Raw genomic sequence first — 17,534 nt, forward strand, 5'->3', positions numbered from 1 at the left:
TTGTGTATCTCCAGTTACATTTTTGAACAAATGGAATGCAATTATATAATTGTTGTCAATTTTTGTTGGATATCATTCTTTAGCATGGGATTTCTTCCTTTATTATAGAATTTGAGTTGCTTGCAACAACCCGAGGGCTGTTTTTGCTTTATTTTGATCTGTGTTTCCATTTGTTTCAGATTCTGCCTGGCAGTTACACAGTTTTTCAGATTTCTGGCTTCCTCTGTATGTCTGCTGTTGTCTCAGTTAGAAACTGTTTAAGGATATCGATATTAGAGATATTTTAGGCCTATTTAAGGATATCGATATTAGAGATATTTTAGGCCTATTAAGGATATCGATATTAGAGATATTTTAGGCCTAGGCATGAAGGGGGTTAAGGTAACAGGTTCTTGCCTGAGAAGATGTCTTTAGCTATTTATTCCCTACACTCCCAGTTTCTGGTCCAGCTGTCACTCCAGGTAGCAGGACAACCATTGGCTCATTGACTCCTATGGTGGGGGGTTTCTTCCTATCATAAAATGAGGACAGTTTCACCCAAGTCTTGAGTGTCAGGGAGTTCATCTGGCTCCGGGTTTTCCTCCAAGTTATATGGGGTGCGTTTCAGTACCCTTGACTCTGATAGGGCAGAGGTCCCCCTTGGTTCTTATGCCAGAAGAACACTGGCTGTTGAGTGCTTCCATTCCTTTTCTAATTCATAGAGAAGGTCAGGTTTTTCTCAGCCTATTTATGCCTTTTTAGATTTGTATTGTTTCTGTGTTACCTGTCAGCATTGTGTTTGGGGGTGTGGAAGGATGTCAGAGTGGGACCTTGGTGTGACTTTGTAACCCGAGGGCACACTTTGTTTTGAACCCCTGCTTGGCTGTTCCTCACTACCTATTGAGGGAAGTACACCCTCTTGGCTAAGCATTTGGAGCCCTTTATAATCTAAGTTCACCAAAACTTTTCAAACTTCCTCTGACTCCAGTATGTACCTTCTAAACCTGATGGCTGGGAGTTTGGATGGTTGGACGGAACTCATTGTTCCCGACACATTACACCATCTTGAGGTGAAGACACCCTGTGATAGATTAAAGTTGACCTTTAAACAACACGGGTCTGAACTGCACAGCTCTTTCTCTCTATATAAATATACATGTACATATATATTTATCATACAGTACAGTAGTATAAATGTATTTCCTTATGGTTTTAATAACATTTTCTTTTCTCTATTGTAAGAATATAGTATAAATGTACATAACATAACATACAAAATATGTGTTAATCAATTCCTTATGTTCTTGGTAAGTCTTCTGGTCAATAGTAGGCTCTTAGTCATTAAGTTTGGGGGAGTCAAAAGTCCTATTTGGATTTTCCACTGCATAGGGTTGGCATCCCTAACCCCTGCATTGTTCAAGGGTCAAATGTATATTGTTTGTTTTAAATACTTACTACTCTCTGAGTTCCTGGGTGGCTTAGTCGGTTAAGCATCTGCCCTGAGCTCAGATGATGATTTCGGGGTCCTGGGATCAAGCCCTGCATCGGCCTCCCTGCTCAGTGGGGATTCTTCTTCTCCCTCTCCCTCTGCTTGCCTCTCCCCACTGCTGGTGCTCACTTTCTCTCTCTCAAATAAATAAAATATTTAAAAATAAATACTCCTCTCTCTGCCAGATCTCTCCCTACAAGGCCTTCCTTGACATTTCTCTCATCTGTTGCTATCTGGGTTGGCCCTGTGACTTGCTCTGGCTAATGAAATGGGAACTGGTAGAGCAAAGCATCAGGAGCCATCACAGAGCACTGCTCGTTCCTCTCTGCCATGAGAGTAGTGCACCTCAGATTGTTGCTGCTCTTCCAGCTGGTTCCTGGATGAACAAAGACATAGAGCAGAGCCAGAGCCAGCCCACGGCCGGCACATAACATGAGGGAGAAATATGCGTTGGTGATTGCAAACCACCGAATATTAGGGATTGTTTGTTGCTGCCTTGCAGTTTCCTTAAGGTGGCTGATAAAGCTTCCACGAGTGTGGAACAGAAGAGACATGGCTTGAAAAGGAGTCAGACCTACATTCAAATCTTGTGTGCATCCCCAACATGCTTATAAAAGAAAATTCCCGAAGCTCTATAAATCTGTTTGCACATTTGTACAGTAAGGACGTGCATGTTGACTTTGCAAGCTTGCTGTGGGCGTTAGCGGTAGCATAGGTGTGGTTTCCATGGTAGGGAAGAGCTGTCACACACAAGGTCTCCCGGGATGGTAGTTCTAATTCTTCTTATTGTTAATATTAACACTTTTTGTTGAAATACCACCTGGTTCTCCAAGGATTTGACACTAATTGTGTCACAAATATTGGTTCCTCTAGGAATCTCAGACAGAACAAACCCAAACTCCCAGAAGAGTTCCCCCAGAAGTGCTTCCTGAAGAGCATTCTGGAAGTCAAGACCCCATCAGGGATTGCCCCCCTCCTCCCTGGGCACTGCACGCCACTGCCCTCTAGAGGTGTTGGGTGAGAAGATCCACCATAGTTAGGGGATTTCTTCCAGAAACATCTGTTACCCTGTGAGAAAGAGAAACTCTAGTAAATATAAAGGTAATAAAAGCTACTGTTTATCGAGAGCAGGTCATGTGTCAAGTGCTGCATAACTCCTCGACCCTGACCCACAGCGCGACATGATCGGGGCGACTGGGTCCTGATTTCCCAGTTCAGGAAGGGGAGGCGCAGAGAAGTTAAAGCCCTTGCCGGGGAAATGCGGTGGCATGAGGTAGAGCCCTCGCTCATACCTGGGGCTGCCGGACTCTGTGGAACCCCTCCAGCGCTACACCATATTGGCTCTCACAGGCAGATTCGGGGCCGGCAACATTGGCTCGAAAGACACTGCCCACTGAATCGAAACACAGAGCGTTGTTTGCTCCAACCCTGATGTCTCTTTGTGAGCAAATAATTCTCCTAAAAGCCAATGGGGAATTTATGTTACAGAAACAAGGAAAAACTGTATTCTTTCATCCTAATAGAATAAAAAAGTAACAATAGAACCAGACTCTTCCCTGGCTCAGGTTAAAGACTGTGTTTATTAGACATCATCATCCCTCCTGGCCAGCGTGGCTGTTCTGGTGATTTTTCCGGAAGGCAGATAGTCATACTTACGTAGCAGCTTAAGGAACTCGGAAGGAGGATGGGATCAGGGTGCCCTTGGCCATTCTGTAACTGTGATGATTTCAACATTTATGAGAGGAGCTAGTGGCTGAAATTTCTATCAACATTAGGAGTTTCCTCTCTTCTTGCTAATGAGCTCTTTGCTCAAGGTGCAGATCTTCAAGTGGAAAGGGAGACTGGTCATCCTTCTGTGTTTTTTATCTGCTAATACCTGTTCTGAATTTTCAGCAACAGCTCAGTGACAGGGGAAAGTCCTGTGAAACCATAAAAATATTGGCAGAGGAAGTGGCCAAGCTGGGGACACCTTAACAACTTAGGAAGAAAAACCTGTAATTGCCCAAATTATGAAGAATTTTCAGCTGTGTGCTCACATGTCAAGGTCTACCTCAGCAGTGGTAATGACCAAGAAAAAAAGAATTCTTCCTTTTTTTTCTTTTTTCTTTTTTTTCATTGTCTTAATAGTGTTCTCAGGCCAGGCAGCTGAATAGTTGGGGTCAAATGGTTCCAGAAGAGATGTTTCCAATGGTACCACTGCGGCTGTATCTTCTGTAGGTCTCTGTGGCAAGGCTGTATTGGCCCTGTTTGCATGTGGGAACTTGATGGACAGGGGTCCCTCATGCTGGGTTGCAAATGCAAATCTGCGGGGGGGCGGGGGGAAGACTTGGGGCATATGTTAGGGAAAAGCTGGTGTAGCCCCAGCAGAATTCAGAATTCATGGAGGCACTCTTTGGGAGTGTTTCTCTTGGTGTGGATGGAGGTGATCAAGGTCAGCCCCAAGTCAGCAGAGCATCTCACTGTGACTGGCACCTGCCAGAGTGCGTGGTGAGAGCTGGGCTGGTCCTGTCCCACCCCCCAACCCTTCTCGGGCTCCTGGGAAGCTATCCTACCTGAGCCTTCAGCCTCACAGTTTGCTCCAGGGCGACCAGGTAGACTGGCGGCTCCTTCGATAAGGTTCTGATTGAGACATTTTCAGAGTCAGCCGAGATACATGTAGGCTCACTTTCAGAAATCATAGTGTCTGACAATCCGGGTGTTACAAATACTGGTGGGAGGCAATGATTTTCACAGCAAAGATCGGAGGTACAAGGAGCATTTCACAGCCACTTTGGGGAGAAAGTCCGTGGCCGGTGTCCAGCTACGTGAGTGCAGCTTCCTAACGAGTCCCGCCTCCCATAATGGCTTGGTTTCCTCATCAGCTTATGTGCGGTGAGCACCGCTTGTAGAAGAGGCTCGGACGAGGCCACCGCGTAATCTATGACCAAGTCTATGCCTAATTTTAGGGCATTTTTAAAAATTTACGTAAATATCATAGAGTTGGCATCAAGATGGCCTGGAAGAAAGAAGAGAGCCCTAGCTCTTTCACAAAATGAAATTGTGTTTTCCAGGAGATGTACAATTTAGGGTGCTAAATGCTGGCCTAAACACGTTATATGCCCGCCGGCCTCGGTAGTAGTAATATTCTCAATTTTCTGTGTAAGGAAACTGAGACTTAAAGGGCTAAATTATCTCTTCAGGGTTGGAGAGCTAGAAGTGACAAATCCAGTCTGTCTTACTGCAAAACTCACGTGCTTCCTTCCATGTACTGATGGCCATAGGCTTTGGAACAACTTCAAAAGTAAAAAAAGAAAAGTAGAAGAAAAATCACTTTTCATCGCAGTGTGCATCAGCAACATTTTGGTCTATTTCCTTTTTTTTTTTTTTTCTCATGCCTATTTTCTTCTGTCTTTGCTCTGATGGCTTTGCTTCAGGTACCTTCCAAGCTGCACATATCTAGAACAGGGAAGAGGGCCCGGCAGCTGCGTTGATGATGAGGCTCTGGAATGTTCCCCTGAAGCCCAATAAAGCTCGACTCACTTAAGGACAAGAATAACAAAACAGTCTGAATAGGCAGTTAAGGGAAAAATGCAAGCTGGAGAGTGTTTAGAGACGCGCTGCTGGTTAATTCCTGGTCCTAGTATCTTACCTTTTTTTTTTTAATTTTTAAAAAGATTTTATTTTTTATTCATGAGAGACAGTGAGAGAGAGGGAGGCAGAGGCAGAGGGAGAAGCCGGCTCCCCACAGAGCAGGGAGCTGATATGGGACTTGATCCCAGGACCCTGGGATCATGACATGAGCAAAAGGCAGACACTGAACTGACTGAGCCCCACAGGCACATTTAAAAAAATTTTTTTTAAATTTAAAGATATGTGTCTTCTATTTCTGAATTGCTTTGGGCCTCTTTTCTCAATTTTATCCAGTTCGGAGGTGAGTGGCCCTTTGGTAACTTAGAATATAAAATTCCTGTGTAACGGAAAACATTTTTCAGGAAGAAGTACAAATAGGCCAAAGGAGGCTTAATCCACGCATGTTTGAGAACCTTCCTACGTTGGTCTTCTCCAAGCCTGTCGGTGTGGGAGTCTGTCCCACGGGGCAGTAGTTCCCAAGTATAGGGCGGTGGGCTCTTGGAGCTCACCACAGATTTTCACTGTCTGCTGCAAAACGAGGAAGGGAATGGAGTTTTTCGTGAAGGTAAATACATTCCGTGTAACCACTTGCCCTTTACTCTCTGATGAAGTTCTCTGTCCTGGTAGAGGATGGGGGCTTGTTTTTAAGGGCTTCCCTCAGCCAAGACAGAAAATAGCCAATCCCACAGCAGTGTGGCAGATGTCCACTTCTACGGTTTGATGACATTCTAAAGCCTGGGGACCCACGACCATGGCCCTGGCAAGCTCTCTGTGGCGACAAGGTCTGGCAAGGTCGCCAACAACCACGAGGGTGGTGGTCTGGCTGCAGTCACCCAACCACAGCCCACACGGCAGAGAGTGCTTGCTGCGTGTCAGGCACTGTTCTTTTTTTTTTTTTTTTTTTTAATAAGATTTCATTTATTTCTTTGACAGAGAGAGGAACATGAGTCGGGGGAGTTGGGAAAGGGAGAAGCAGTCTTCCCACTGAGCTGGGAACCTGATTCAGGACTCAATCCCAGGACCCTCGCATCATGACTGAGCCGAAGGCAGACACGTAACCAACTGAGCCACCCAGGTGCCCCTTAGGTACTGCTCTGAGTGCTTCCCTTATATCTGCTCATGGATCCCAACACAGATCCTCTGAGGTGGGTGCAAAGAAGCATTCTCATTTTCCAGGGGAAGAAACCGAGGCACAGGGTTGGAGAACCCTGAGGTTCTGTGCTCTCGTAACAATTCCATGGTCTATGTTAGGTTTGAATAGAATTTCCACAGCTGGAGACTGAAGCTCCATCTCTAGAATAAAGCATGATAAAACATGTTCTCTATTCTCTATTCACCACCTGGCTGTCCTCCAAGAAGCCTTCAATGGCTAGTCCTTGTTATTATTTACTAAGTATGCTCTTTATTCTGATTTTATTCCCCTCGGTTTAGGCTACAGGGGCTGTACATATTCTTTGGAAATAGGTCGTCTGTCATCTTGGTGCTAACAACCAAGTCACACGGTCCACCCAGAGACTCATCTGGCAAGCCCGAGGATTTGTATGCGTCGTGCTCAAGTTGAGAAATGGGGCTCTTTCATTTCCTTCTCAATCCCGGTTACTTATTGCAAGTAGAGTTCCCTGTGTGGAAATTAGTTTCGATATTTTTTTTAGAACTTGACACTGTATTATTGTGTTCAGAAATCTACAAAGTGTACTTTTCCCCTGTATGCGGGCATGGGGCAAAGGCTCCCTGCAGATCAAGGTGAGGAAATGTAACCCAAACATACATTAAAAAAAAGAAAAGAAAACAAACTATTTTTAGAATAATATTGAGCCTCAGTGGCAACTTTGTCTATAAACTTGTGCAGCATGGATTTTTTTTTTTTTTTTCTCCTAACACAATGTGGAATGAGAATCGAGGCTGCTGTCTTCAAGACGTGGTGAGTACTTCTTACCCTGTAGGACGCAGCGAGGGTCTGCATCTTCTGTGGACAGTCACCGTGGCCTTGAATTCTGGAGATTGCTTTATGGCGGGTCATACACTCTGGAGTGACCACAGCAGCCATTCTGATACTGTTCTCTGCAAAATAAATCCCTGGGGTCTTCGCCCTGTATTGAACAGGTAAAACAAATAAAATGTAAATCTGTCTGTTCAGAAGAGGCCGACCCCGCTGGTTATATTTAAGGCATTCGTGGCGTTCAATGTCAGACAGTTTCCCAGTCTATAGATTTTTATGTGATTGTGAATAATTCATTTATTGTTAAATTCTTAGGGCTCAATGTTCTTTGCAGGGACAGTTCAACATGAATAAACATTACAGCACCGTATGTTCTGGAATTTAAAAAATACCCTGTTCCATTGTCCCCAAAGTGCTCTGAACTTCAGAAGCCACTTTTCCTGATACTAGGTTCTGCAAATATAGAAGCCACAGTCAAAAACCAAGAAAAGTATATACAGTTTTTCATTTAAAAAGGGATTCAGGTTAAGGATAGCTCTGTACCTGCCTCTACCCCTTGACTGATTGTATAAGGTATAATCCCTTATACCGAGGGAGGACTTAATGGGTGTCAATAACTGTGCTAAGCACTTTGATCGTTTTTATCTCCTTTGATCCTATAACATCCCAGTGAGACTGGCACTGTTATTTCCCCTGCTTTACAGATGAGAAAATGCAGTCAGGAGATGTTGGGTCCCTCGTCCAAGGTCACACAGCTGAATGGTAGTTGAACCTGATATGAATATCAGAGCCCTTGATCTTAACAGCTTCACCAAAGTGCGTTTCTACAAGAACTTGGATGGTTTAACATTTCTCTCTCTTTTTTTCTTTTCAATTCCTAAATTTAAGAGATTCTTTCCTCCTCCCTTACAAATCAGATCATTTTCCTTCTAGAAACTACCATCTTGCTAATGGGGCAATAGCCTTAACTCACAGCCCCCGTCCAATGCCCACTAGAGTCTCCTGCCTATCGCTTGTGTCTCCATGTTTTGCCCAGAGTCATGCTGGCGAGGTGTGGCGTCATCCCCTGAGCTCACACCTCAGGTCCCTTCAGAAAGAGCAGGTGTGAACAAAAACCAATACATGGTGTTTGCATTTTTATCATTCCTGGTGGTTGACCCCTTTCCTTTGTAAGCCCAAGGTTGAGATTTGCATTTCTTGGGGAGGCGGTCTTTGTAGAGCTTTGCCTACAGAGGCAGAGTCTCCGAAGTATCTTGTTGTGAGAGTGGAGGTCATCCTCAGCATTTATGGGATACCCAAAGTACGTTTGAGAATGCTAATATCCTGAGAGACTCCCAGGTGCTCTAGAGAAGAGCTTTCTCTAGGGTCCTGAAGGTAACTGAGGGCCAACATCTTTCTTCAAGAACAGGAGAGATGGGATGCTGAAATTCAAAGGAATATCATTAACCCCACCAAATTCTGTATTTTCCCAAAAAAGAAACTGGGCCCAGATGTCATACATGAATTGCCCATGGCTAGAAAGTGTCCTGTGTATGTCAGAGAGAGTTCTGGAATCTAGATATTTGAACTCCTAGGTCAGTAGCAACACTTAACCACCACTAACATCTCCAAACCGCCACAGGAGGGAGCCTTACTAGGAGGTTGCCTGCCTGCCTTCCTCCCTCCCTTCCTTCCATCCATCCATTGTATTATCCACAGGTTAACCCAAGTCAGAAAGCCTAGGAAGACTCTGTTCTCCATTACTCTATATATCCTGTCACTAAATATTGACAATTCTATATCCTAAACATTTCTCAAATCGATCCCTGCTATCATCTCTGCCATTATCTTATTTCAGACCCTAATTACCTTCTAACCAGACTAGCAATAGCCTACTCTAAAGATGACATTTCTTTATTTATGCAGTGAACTGTATGGGGAAGCTCCTCAGTGCTAGACAAGTACCACACTCTGGGGACCCATGGTGAGCGATGTTCATGTCCTATGATGTAGGGCATTCGTGTTCAAGATGCCTTCAATGCAGTGAGTTGAGAAGCTCTTTGGAACCAAGCATGGGTGGAGATCTGAGGGAGATCCACGTCTTGGGTGGTCACAGGGGTTCCTGGAGAAGAAGGTGGCTAAGTGAGATGTGAATGACAGGCAGTCCTTAGAAAGATGTGGCCAGGGAGGGTGGAAAGGGTGCTCCAGAAGAAAGAGAAAAGGCCTGTGCAAAGATGAGGGAGTCAGAGAGAAAATGGTACCGACGACTGTTGGTGGAAGGGTAGGGTGCAGAGAAAAAGAGGTGAGGAAGAGCAGGAGAAAGAGATGGGTGTAACCACCTAAAGGTTCCTTAAAGCCATGTGCTAAGGAGAAGGGGATCTTTCCAATTCCTTAGTGGGGAAGACTTGACTAGTCTTTTTAAGACAGAAGAAGCTGGTGTCTGAGCCAGAGCTCTAGGAGAATCTGTTGAGGAAAGTGGGAACTGGGGACCCCTGAAGTCATGACCCTTACTGCCCTGTGGTTTCCTGATATGTGCACGGAAGTGAACCGTGGTGGTTCTGCCTTTTGGGAACCTGACTGTACCGTCGGGTATGTGTTCTGCTGTCTGATCCTGGTGGTACCTGATAAAGGCACACACTGAACACATTTGAATATTTGTTCTTTTTATTAAAGAAACACTCAAACTCAACATTTTGGTTAGCATTCCTTCCTTTGTTGCCCACCTCAGGAGATGCTACTCTAATGCACAGGTGCTGTTACATTCCAGACCACTGGCCCTGTTTGCTAGGGCTGCTGAATTCCTCCTTTAAATGGAAACCCACTTCCTCCTACCTCCTGCTGAATTCCTCCCTTAAATGGAAACCCACTTTCTCCTTCCTCCTCCTGAATTCCTCCTTTAATGGAAACTCACTTCCTCCTTCCTCCTGCTGACTTCCTCTTTTAAATGGAACCCTCTTCTCCAGGAAGCCCCCTGTGACCACCCAAGATGTGGATCTCGCTCAGATCTCTACCCTGTACTTGGGTCCAAAGAGCTTCTCAACTCACTGTATTACAAAGTCCCTCACAGTAGGTGTCTTAAGCAAAAGAAACTTACTGCCCCCCCAGTTGTGGAGGCTGGAGGTTGGGGAGGTGTGGGCAGAACTGGTCCCTCCCGAGGCTGTGGGAGAGAATCTGCTCTGTGCCCCTGTCCTACTTCTGGGGCTTTGTCGGCCATCTTCGTCATTATCCAGCTTGTAGATGCAACCCCTCTGCCTTCCTCTTAACATGGCATTTCTCGTATTGATGGCTCTGTCCAAATTTCCCCTTTTAATGAGGACACCAGTCACATTGGTTGAGAGCCCACCAGATGACTCATTGTAACTTGGTTACCTCTGTAAAGACTATTTCCAATAAGGTTTTGTTCAGATGGGGGGTTGGACTTCCAACATATCTTTTATCCGGGACACAGTTTAACCCCAGTATCATCCGATTCTGCCTTTGAGTCCTTCCCCAAATTCACTCCATATAATGGCATCAGAACAAGCTGGAAATTGAGCAACTGTGATTAGGGATAGTAGAGTCTAGTGGCTTTCAAGCTTTTTTTTGGCAGTTTAGACTCAAAGAGAAAGGTATATGAAACCCCAGTATCCCCTCAATCCCAAGGGCATCTTCCACAGAGGTAAGGCAGTGCCATTGGGGAGACTCCCCAAGACTCAATCTTCAAGTTCAAAGTCAGGACAGCTCCTAAGTAGCCTGCCCACTGGAGGGCTAGTTACCAACAATCCCAGGAGGGCTGGCTTAGGATAAACCCTATGATATGCAAGTCATCTGGTCAAAAAGTCGGAGAGCAGAGAGAAACAAGAAGAAAAGACATTGGAAATGATGCAAGATTTTCCTCCTTATTTGGCCTTATTTCTATGTGCATGCAGATGAACCTCCTTCAGATGGAATTTCCTTGTGCCCTGAAAAATTTGTCTAAGACCTGGTTCGCTTTCTATGACCTTTAGAGAAGTGGGTGATGAAGTCAGAGCAGAAAACTCTCAAAACTGGTCCACGTACTTACATTTAACTTGAGTACCCACAGAATGAAGGTCAATGACATGCTCAGTCTTTTTTGACTTTTCCCAAAGCATCTCCCGTTCCAAAGCATCTCACACTTTTTTGGATAGGAGTGTCAATTCAAATTTCCCTAGGACGCCCCCTGCAGCTTGAAGTCTTGTGGAAGCTCCTTGAAGCCTTGATGAGTTACGACAAGCCTGTTCTCAGCTTCCCATGTGCAGCTGGTTGAACCTCTGGTACAGCATTTCCCCCATCCTGCTTGGTGTTATGACCTTGCTGATGAAATGGAAGGAGCACGGAAGAGCAATGCACCCACACGCTTGAGTGTCCCAGCACTGCGGATATGAGAAAACACCGCCATGGAACAATTCTTGAATACTATTAGGCCCTTATCAGTATAGCCTTCCTCTGGGCATCAGTCTTTACACTGAAAACGCTGTCTACTTTTTAATGGGAAATTCTAGGGGAATGAGAAGTTCTACTGATGTTTCAAAGCTTGAAGTGAGGTTTGTTTTTTTTTTTGCCTGTTAATAGGCAATTTTATTTTTTTCACTTTTAAATTTTAATTCAATTAGCCAACTTATAGTACATCATTAGTTTCAGATGTAGTATTCAATAACTTATCAGCTGCATATAATACCCAGTGCTTGTCATATCACGCAAAATGGGATATTGCCTGACGTTCATTACCTAACTTCTATGGAACCTTGCCTTATTTGGTCCTTTGTGCTTATACAACTTTATTGTGACAGCTAGCCACAAAATAAAAACAGAGCCCACAGGAGTCTGCTGACTTGGATTCCTACAGAAATCTGATTCAGACACAGAGACCATTCTCAGGGAAACTGTGGTTACAAAAGCCATTAGTCATAATGTTCATATCGAAGCCTGTACTTTCTCTCTTCCGTTGAATTTGCCTGCTGCATACAAACTGGGATGCCTGTCTGAAGATGGGAGAGAGCAAGGTGTGGTTTCCATCCTTCCAGAAGAGCACGGAAGGAGGTCCTCTGAGGCATCTCTCTGTTACTATACAGACAACACTTGGAGTTAATTCCCATCAAACTTTAAATTACTAAGCTCTCCTTTTTTCCTGAGCACAAGTTTTGATGTTGAAGGTGGGAAAAAAAAACCCTACTGGATTGGGAGAAGCTGCCCTGAGGGTAGAAAGAAAGGGGATTTGGGAGAGTATTTGCTTACTTTGCATTTTCTCTCTGAGTTGAGCATGCGTCCCACATGCTCATCTCACACAAAGGTTAAGACACCATAGAGAAATGTGAAGGGTGGGAGTTAGCCTGTAGGTGCAACCTGTCTGATCTCTCGATGCTCTAGAATCGGAGCAGCCATGGGGAAGGCAGTCTGTGCCCTCTGCAGGATGGAGCCCCGAGAAAGCTGGCCATGTCATTCAGTCCAAGTCTGAAGGATGGAAAACCAGGGGAGTCTATGGCGAGTCCATGGCGTGAGGACCTGCCCAGATCCAAAGGCTCAAGAACCATGAGCAAGGACATCCAGGGGCCAGAGGTGGGGGTCCCAGCTCCATCAGAGAGAACAAATTCACCCTTCCTCCACTTTTTGTTCTATTCAGGCCCTCAGTGGATGGGATGGGGCTCACCCACATTGGGAAGGGTGGCATTTACTCAGCCTTCAAATTCTAATGATACTGTCTTCTGGAAACATCCTTCTAGACACAGCCAGAAGTAACATTCTCCCAGCTGCACAGGCATTGAGTGGCCCTGTCAAGATGACATATACAATTAACTGTCCGAGAGATGTGAGCAGGAGAAACTTTGGCACTGAAGAGGGAATGTGTGCAGGAGGAAAGGAAATGGAGAGGAAGGTGCAAGGGTGGGGGAAGGTGCCTGGACGCCCCAGGTGCCAGCCCCACCTCCCAGCAAATGCATGGCCTGGGCCACCCCTGGCCAGGGGATCTGGTTCAGTAGGACTGGAAGGGACTGAGCATCTGTGCTTGAAATGTTCCCTAGGTAATGTTCTGGCACAACAAACACAGAGAACCATTCATTCAGAGGCCGATAAATAACCCTTCTAAGTAAGGGAAGGAAAGAATGTGTACGTTCCTGCTGGGTGCTGACTGTAGTCTCAGTCCACGGGGCCACAAAGCCCATGTGTCTCCACTCACCAAGGCCAAGTTGGTGGCTATTTTTTTGTCATCCGGGCCTCTATTAACCCTTGCTATTAAACACCAGCTCCTAGGGTCTGAATCCAGACCCTCACTCCATATTAAATGTAATGATTTCCTTGTATTTAAACTCCCTCAAATAGAATCACAAGCAAGTATTTTTTTTTTAATTTTTAAGTGTCATTGGAAACAATTAATACTTTAATCCCCTAACATTTAAAACACAGACTTCCATGGTTGATAACATTGTGTTGTCTAATTGAAATTTGCTAAGAGTAGAATTTAAGTGTTCTCACCAAAAATACAAGGGGGAACAGGGAGATGTGAGGTGATGGGCATGTTAATTAACCTGACTGAGAGTTTTTTCGTCAAGTCAACATCAACAAAAGAGTTACATTGGACACTTTATTTTATTTATTTTTGTTTTATTATATTATTTGTTTCAGGGGTACAGGTCTGTGATTCATCAGTCTTAACACAATTCACAGCACTCACCATAACACATACCCTCCCCAGTGTCCATCACCCAGACACCCCATCCCTACCGCCACCCCCATCAACCCTCAGTTTGTTTTGTGAGATTTTTTTTTTTAAGATTTTATTTATTTATTTGACAAAGGGATCACAAGGAGGCAGAGAGACAGGCAGAGATAGGGAGGAAGAAGGCTCCCTGCTGAGCAGAGAGCCCAACGCAGGGCTCGATCCCAGGACCCTGAGATCATGACCCGAGCCGAAGGCAGAGGCTTAACCCACTGAGCTACCCAGGCACCCCTGTTTTGTGAGATTAAGAGTCTCTTATGGTTTGTCTCCCTCCCGATCCTATCTTGTTTCATTTTTACCCTCCCTTCCCCCTACAACTCCCTGCCCTGCCTCTCAAATTCCTCATACCAGAGAGATCATATGATAATTGTCTTTCTCTGATTGACTTATTTTGCTTAGTGTAATACCCTCTAGTTCCATCCACATCATTGCAAATGGCAAGATTTCCTTTTTTGATGACTGTGTAGTATTCCATTGCATATATATACATCACATATTCTTTATCCATTCATCTGTTGATGGACTTCTAGGTTCTTTCCATAGTTTGGCTATTGTGGATATTGCTTATATAAACATTTGGGTGCACGTGCCCCTTCGGATCACTACATTTGTATCTTTAGGGTAAATACCCAGTAGTGTGATTCCTGGGTCATAGGGTAGCTCTATTTTCAATGTTCTGAGGAAACTCCATGCTGCTTTCCAAGGTGGCTGCCAGCTTGCATTTCCACCAACAGTGTAGGAAAGTTCCACTTTCTATGCATCCTCTCCAACATCTGTCATTTCCTGACTGGTTAATTATAGCCATTCTGACTGGTGTGAGGTGGTATCTCACTGTGGGTTTTTTTGTTTGTTTGTTTGTTTGTTTTTTTGTTTTTTTTTTTCAAATTTATTTGACAGACAGAAATCACAAGTAGGCAGAGAGGCAGGCAGAGAGAGAGAGAGGGAAGGCCTGCTCCCTGCTGAGCAGAGAGCCCGATGCGGGGCTCGATCCCAGGACCCTGAGATCATGACCTGAGCTGAAGGCAGAGGCTTTAACCCACTGAGCCACCCAGGTGCCCCTCTCACTGTGGTTTTGATTTGTATTTCCCTAATGCTGAGTGATGTTGAGCACTTTTTCATGTGTCTGTTGGCCATCTGGATGTCTTCTTTGCAGAAATGTCTGTTCATATCTTCTGCCCATTTCTTGATTGGATTATTTGTTCTGTGGGTGTTGCATTTGATAAGTTCTTTCTAGATATTGGATACTAGCTCTTTATCTGATACATCATTTGCAGTATCTTCTTGCATTCTGTCAGTTGTCTTTTGGTTTTGTTGACTGCTTCCTTTGCTGAGCAAAAAAGCTTTTGATCTTGATGAAGTCCTAATAGTTCATTTTTGCCCTTAATTCCCTTGGTGATGTTTCTAGGGAGAAGTTGCTGCGGCTGAGGTCGAAGAAGTTGCTGCCTGTGTTCTTCTCAAGGATTTTGATGGACTCCTGTCTCACTTTGAGATCTTTCATCCCTTTTGAGTCTGTTTTTGTGTGTGATGTAAGGAAATGGTCCAATTTCATTCTTCTGCATGTGGCTGTCCAGTTTTCCCAGCACCATTTATTGAAGAGACTGTCTTTTTTCCATTGCACATTCTTTCCTGCTTTGTCAGAGATTAGTTGACCACAGAGTTGAGGGTCCATTTCTGGGCATTCTATTCTGTTCTGTTGATCTATGTGTCTGTTTTTGTGCCAGTACCATACTGCCCTCATGATTACAACTTTGTAATAGAGCGTGAAGTCTGAAATTGTGATGCCACCAGTCTTGGTTTTCTTTTTCAACATTCCTCTGGCTATTCGGGGTCTTTTCTGGTTCCATATAAATTTTAGGATTATTTGTTCCATTTGTTCGAAAAAATTGATGGTATTTTGATAGGGATTGCATTAAATGTGTAGATTGCTTTAAGTAGCATAGACATTTTTGCAATATTTGTTCTTCCGATCCATGAACATGGAACATTTTTCCATTTCTTTGTGTCTTCCTCAATTTCTTTCATGAGTATTCTATATTTTTCTGAGTACAGATTCTTTGCCTCTTTGGTTAGGTTTATTCCTAAGTATCTTATGGTTTTGGGTGCAATTGTAAATGGAATCAACTTTTTAATTTCTCTTTCTTCTGTCTTGTTGTTGGTGTATAGAAATGCAACTGATTTCTGTGCATTGATTTTATATCCTGACACTTTACTGAATTCCTGTATGAGTTCTAGCAGTTTTGGAGTGGAGTCTTTTGGGTTTCCCACATAAAGAATCATGTCATCTGCAAAGAGTGAGAGTTTGACCTCTTCTTTGCAGATTTGGGTGCCTTTTCTTTTGTTGTCTGATTGCTGAGGCTAGGACTTCTAGTACTATGCTGAATAGCAGTGGTGATTAGTGGACAGCTCTGCTGTATTCCTGATCTCAGAGGAAAAGCTCTCAGTTTTTCCCCATTGAGAATGATATTTGCTGTGGGTTTTTCATAGATAACTTTGATGATATTGAGGTAGGTGTCCTCTATCCCTATACTCTGAAGAGTTTTGATCATGAAAGGATGCTGTACTTTGTCAAATGCTTTTTCAGCATCTATGGAGAGTATCATATGGTTCTTGTTCTTTCTTTTATTAATGTGTTGTATCACACTGATTGATTTGTGGATGTTGAACCAAACTTGCACCCCAGGAATAAATCTGACTTGGTTGTGGTGGATAATCCTTTTAATTGACTGTTGGGTCCTACTGAATAGTATTTTGGTGAGAATTTTTGCATCTTGTTCATCAAGGATATTGGTCTGTAATTCTCCTTTTTGAAGGAGTCTTTGGTTTTGGGATTGAGGTAATGCTGGCTTCATAAAATGAGGTTGGAAGTTTTCCTTCCATTTCTATTTTTTGGAACAGTTTCAGGAGAATAGGTATTAAGTCTTCTTTAAATGTTTGGTAGAATTCCCCTGGGAAGCAGTCTGGCTCTGAGCTCATGATTGTTGGGAGATTTTTGATCACTGCTTCAATATCCTTATTGGTTATGGGTCTGTTCAGGTTTTTAATTTCTTCCTGGTTCAGTTTTGGTAGTTTATATGTCTCTAGGAATGCATCCATTTCTTCCAGATTGTCAAATTTGCTGGTGTATAGTTGCTTATAATATGTTCTTATAATTGTTTGTATTTCTTTGGTGTTGGTTATGATCTCTCCACTTTCATTCATGATTTTATTAATTTGGGTCCTTTCTCTTTTCTTTTTGAGAAGTCTGGCCAGAGGTTTATCAATTTTATTAAATTTTTTATAGAACCAGCTCCTAGTTTCATTGATATGTTCTAATATTCTTTTGGTTTCCATTTCATTGATTTCTGCTTTGATTTTTATGATTTCTCTTCTCCTGCTGGGTTTAGGCTTTCCTTGCTGTTCTTTCTCCAGCTCCTTTAGGTATATGGTTAGATTGTGTACTTGAGACCTTTCTTGTTTCTTGCGAAATGTTTGTACTGCTATATACTTTCCTCTCAGGACCACCTTTGCTGTGTCCCAAAGATTTTGAACAGCTGTGTTTTCATTTTCATTTATTTCCATGAATTTTTAAAATTCTTCTTTGATTTACTGGTTGACCCATTCATTCTTTAGTAGGATGCTCTTTAGCGTCCCTGTATTTGAGTTCTTTCCAACTCTCCTCTTGTGATGGAGTTCTAGTTTCAAAGCATTGTGGTCTGAAAATTTGCAGGGAATGCTTCAGTCTTTTGGTACTGGTTGAGACCTGATTTGTGACCCAGGATGTGATCTATTCTGGAGAATGTTGCATGTGCACTAGAGAAAAATGTGTATTCTGCTGTTTTGGGATGGAA

Source organism: Meles meles, chromosome 7 (genome assembly GCF_922984935.1).
Source record: "Meles meles chromosome 7, mMelMel3.1 paternal haplotype, whole genome shotgun sequence".
NCBI lineage: Eukaryota > Metazoa > Chordata > Mammalia > Carnivora > Mustelidae > Meles > Meles meles.